The 4540-nt window shown below is 47.0% G+C and overlaps 1 long non-coding RNA gene across 1 annotated transcript; it reads right to left on the bottom strand.

The window, feature by feature from the left end:
- Positions 1 to 1378: 1378 nt before the first annotated feature.
- Positions 1379 to 2065, bottom strand: LOC143260388 (uncharacterized). Its single transcript, XR_013034531.1, has 2 exons — positions 1776 to 2065; positions 1379 to 1654 (listed from the first exon to the last, which is right to left on the bottom strand). It is a non-coding gene; the product is annotated as an uncharacterized LOC143260388 (long non-coding RNA).
- Positions 2066 to 4540: the final 2475 nt, after the last annotated feature.

Below are 4540 nucleotides of genomic sequence, written 5' to 3'. Positions count from 1 at the left end.
AATCGAACATTAAATACGGGAATCGTGGCGCATTAATTTGAATAGGCTCGGGCCCGGCGCGCCGGGCCGATAAACGCTGGCAGGGCCCCGCGACACCGGCCGACCTCGTCCGCCTCGCGGATCGATCGATCGCCGGTGGATCGCCGGCGGATCGTAGCTCCGCACCGCGCCGCGCCGCTTCCGCGGGATTAGCGATCGGGCTGCGGCGGCTCGCGGTCAGCGGAGGCCGTGGCCCGGATCGATTCACGGACCGTTCTCCCGGGCCTGGCAAGCGGAGAAAGCACGACGTGGGAATACACGTCGCCGCGGATTACGCCCCCTCTTCGGGTTCGTGGCTCGGCTGCTCGCGCGGGGCGAGTGCTCACGAGAGCGGGCGAGCTGCTAGGCAGCGTTCACGTGAACCGCGTGTTATCTCGTGCATGTACGCCCGTCCGCTCGGCCGGGTACAGGGTGGCCGGAAAATAATGCCGACTCGTCATTATCGGTAACAGGAGGGAACGTTTGCGAGAAAACCTCCCCTTCGGATGGTCCGCAACAACGAAGTGTAGCAAATCGTTTGCCGTTTAACGAGAGAGTTGCGTGGAATTACGAATGAATTACTTAAGGAATGGTGATTACAAAGTAACTCGTAATTCAGATCTCCATTCGATTAATTTACGATTAGGAAATAATAAGTTAATAGGCAATAATAAAGAAGAAAACACGCAGGATAAACAAAAAAAGTGAGTGTTGTTGGAAAACCACATTGTTGGAAAAGCCACGTGTCTTCCTTATCGATGATCAAATGAAGAGGGTGGAAAGTTTCAAGGTTGTGCACTGTTTCTTCAAAATAAGGGATTAAAATTTTAAAAGTTTGCGAGGTATACTTAAGCATATAACGTTGAAATTCCATTATTAAATTTGGCGATGAAAGCACATTTTCTTTTAGGTATCAATCAAACTGTTTCATCGTGTGCAAACAGTAGCGACAATTTGCGATACTAGAAAAAAAAGACCTTGAGATAAAAACACATGTGTCATAATATTTTTAGCTTTGAACCAAACGAAGCTGTCCTTGCATAGTTTTTTAAATCGGTTAAAATAACGATAGATGTTTCAATGTACAGGTCAAAAGAAACACCCTATACATCGGAACCGTATATTAACCGGTTCATTCTCATGGACGTGTATACACGCACCGCGATATCGTTCACGCAGTCCCACAGACGCGTAAACACGCGCCCCGCTATCGTTCACGCAGTCTCACGGACGTGTACACGCGCGCCGCGCTAGCGTTCACGCAGTCCCACAGACGCGTAAACACGCTAGTATTAGATAAAGAGTTTAATTTGGAAAAGTGTTAATTTTGGAAACGGTATATAGAAGTAATAAACATTGATTTCAAAATATTTCAAATTTATTATTGCTCTGTATGATATAATTCAAAACAAGGAACTGCACATAATGCAACATCACAATTGATACAATGATATCTGGTTTCTTTGCGAATCGATTGTTGCTTGCACCATACACACCGTCTCATCGGCATAGATTTCTTATTTGTTGGCTGTAATTTTTTTAAGAAACATCTAGATTGCAGTCGCAATGGATGAAGATGATTCCTCCTTCCTTTCCGATGAAAATTCTCTGTTGGATCGTTGTAGTTATTTAGTAACTGCAATATTAAATCTTCTTTCACTTCGCACAAACTTTTTCGGTTTACATGGAGGCAGTTCCAAATTGCATGTGCATTGCATATAGCAATATCTAATAAATAAAAGAAATACTTTTTGTACCATTTGATTGTTTTCCTAAATGATCCAATGCCATGTAAAATTTGATCTGTGTGATCAACAGCACCCATGTGCATATTATAAGCTAACACTACGTTTGGTTTTTTAATGGGTTGCCCCGTTTTTTTATCAACTTTATCTGTGGCTACCAACTCTGGGGTACTCCGTGAACGATATCGCGGCGCGTGTTTACGCGTCTGTGAAACTCCGTGAACGGTAGCGCGGCGCGTGTTTACGCGTCTGTGGGGCTGCGTGAACGGTAGCGCGGCGCGTGTTTACGCGTCCGTGAGAACGAAGCGGTTAATATCAATGATATATTTTGAGATACTGAACGTGTTACTGCCGCCCCGGTGTTACAAACAAGATCGGTCTCCCCTACTACGTTAGAATCAGTCCAAGGATGGACGAAACTTTCCCGACACCGTGTACACGCGTTCGCCGGCCAGCCAGCGAGCGACCAGAGCCGCGGATAAGTATTCACTTTAGCCCCGGTTCGTGACCTCGTATCGCCAGGCATTACAGCCGCCTTTTTATCGGGGCGCCACGTCACGGAGGCTGCAATTACTAATTTAGAGGCGAGACCGAGTCGTGCCAAATCCCTCGGCTTCGCGGCTTCGAGCCGCGCTGCCGCCCTCTTTCTCATGTTATTTGTATGATGCGGCTGGTATGCGCCACGCTGAGAGCGGACGGCCGAACTCTCCGCGCGAGGAAGAAGCGGATCGGGCATCCGTGGATCGTATACACCAGCATCATGCTCCACCGCCTCCTCCCCCGGTTTTCCTCCCCTCGTAGGGACGTGGTAGCCGAAGGTTGAACGCAGCCAGATGCAACCATCGAAATATGCACACCCGCGAGAGAAAGAGAGAGAGAGAGATAGAGAAAGAGAGACCTCGCTAATTACATGCCTGTCGCGGCGTATGAACGCCATTTCCTAATTGTGAGCGGTCTCGCCGAGCGGGAAAGAGAGAAAGAGAGGCAGGCGCAGCAGGTCCGGACGTCAGCGAGATGCGCTACGGGCATTTTTAGCCGGCGGGCATGATGGACGTGCCGGGGGTAATAGAAAAGCGGTGGCGGATTAATTGCGCTCTGAGTACGTTTCGCGAGGAGGCGGGACATCTCGAGCGGCTCTCGATAGGCGGCGGTCTCAGGGCTCGTTCCGGCTTCGGGGATTTCGGTGGAGGATCTCCTTGCTGGGTTTTGGGATCCTGGTATCGGGGCTGGTGCTTCTAGCAGTCTGCCGAGCCATTTAACCCTTACTACGGTGCCCGATGTGTTCTACGATGATCAACGATATTGTACTTCATAGTTCGAGTATTAACCCTTTGCACTGTAAAACGAGTTAAACGCGCGATTAAGATTTCGTACATAATTTACTGAATATGGATGTTATTCATGTTTTCTGCATCGAATGAAATATTGATTCTTTACAATTGTATGTATATATGTATGCATGTATGTGCGTGTATGTATGTTTGAATGTTTTGTTCAGTTCTCGTTGATATTTCTTGTCTATATTTTTATCTATTGTATTATATGAAACGTCTATAACATTTATAAAATGAATGAAACATTTATAAAATCTGCGTTTACCCGGAAAAGCTTATCTCTTTTGTTCTTAAAATCTAGGGATGAGGATAAATGAAACCGTACAAGAAACAAAAACTTGTTTGAAACAGCAAACTTTCAATTTTAAGAGGTATAATTGATACATTTTTGCTACTAGAAATGCGACGGCGAATAAAAGGCTATTAACCATTTGCACTAAGATTTCTCTGGCTGTTACATTAATCAGCACTTCTTCATACTTAATAATTTCCCTACTATTGTGGAAATCGTAGCCGCCAGAAAAATTCTTAATTCAAGTGATTAATAGCCTTTTATCTGTCGCCGTATTTCTAGTACCACAAATGTAACAATTATACCTTTTAACCTTGTACTACTTTCAGACACATAAAGATGCCTTTTTACTGGTCCACCCGGAGTACAAAAGCGCTAACAATCGATGGTTACGCAACTCGGACACCGCGATCGTTACCAATGAAATATGACGAACCCAGCCCTCGGACATATTAACAGAACAAGCGGATTAAAACGCGTAATACACTCCTGAATCGAACCGGGGTCGTTAATCTCCGATGATCTCTATCTATTAAATCGCACTGTACCGCGGTTAATGTCCACGCAGCAATGAAATCGATATCAGTATTAATCAAAATCGAGTAGTTCCGCGGCCGCGCCGGTTTCGCGGTCGAAAGAGGGAAAGAGAAAGAGAGTGGGGAGCACCCAGTCGACAAATCTCTGCCGGATCATTGCTCACGGGTCTGCTTCCCCCGGTCGCCGGTGACTCCGGTGCTTAATTTAAATCCCTCTCTATTCCACCGGAGGGGGAACACAGCGCCGAGAAACCGGGAGATTCGTTTCCGACCCTCCGCTCGTATCGTAGAACAATGAAGGGCCGCTATTAATATTGGCTCACTATCTCGCCGGTATCGCGCGTTTCACACTCCCCACGCACTCGAATAACACGGCCCGCGTAGGGACATTTTCATTGCATATTAATGCCCCTCATTACTGCCACTCCGCACCGCATTACTCAATGCTACACCGCCGGCCCGTCTAGTGTTTCAAACGGGATCGAGGCGGAAATGCTATTGACCGCGTAGGTTCGAACCCGCGAAAAATCCCGGCCTCCCACCCTGATCACCGGATCCTCTGTCTACAACCTTTCGGACAAGGCTTACCTTCGCCTTCATTCGTAAACCACGATC

This window comes from Megalopta genalis, chromosome 12 (genome assembly GCF_051020955.1).
Source record: "Megalopta genalis isolate 19385.01 chromosome 12, iyMegGena1_principal, whole genome shotgun sequence".
Lineage (NCBI taxonomy): Eukaryota > Metazoa > Arthropoda > Insecta > Hymenoptera > Halictidae > Megalopta > Megalopta genalis.
Note: the sequence above shows the minus strand (reverse complement) of the source record. Positions and strands in the feature narration are given on the sequence as shown.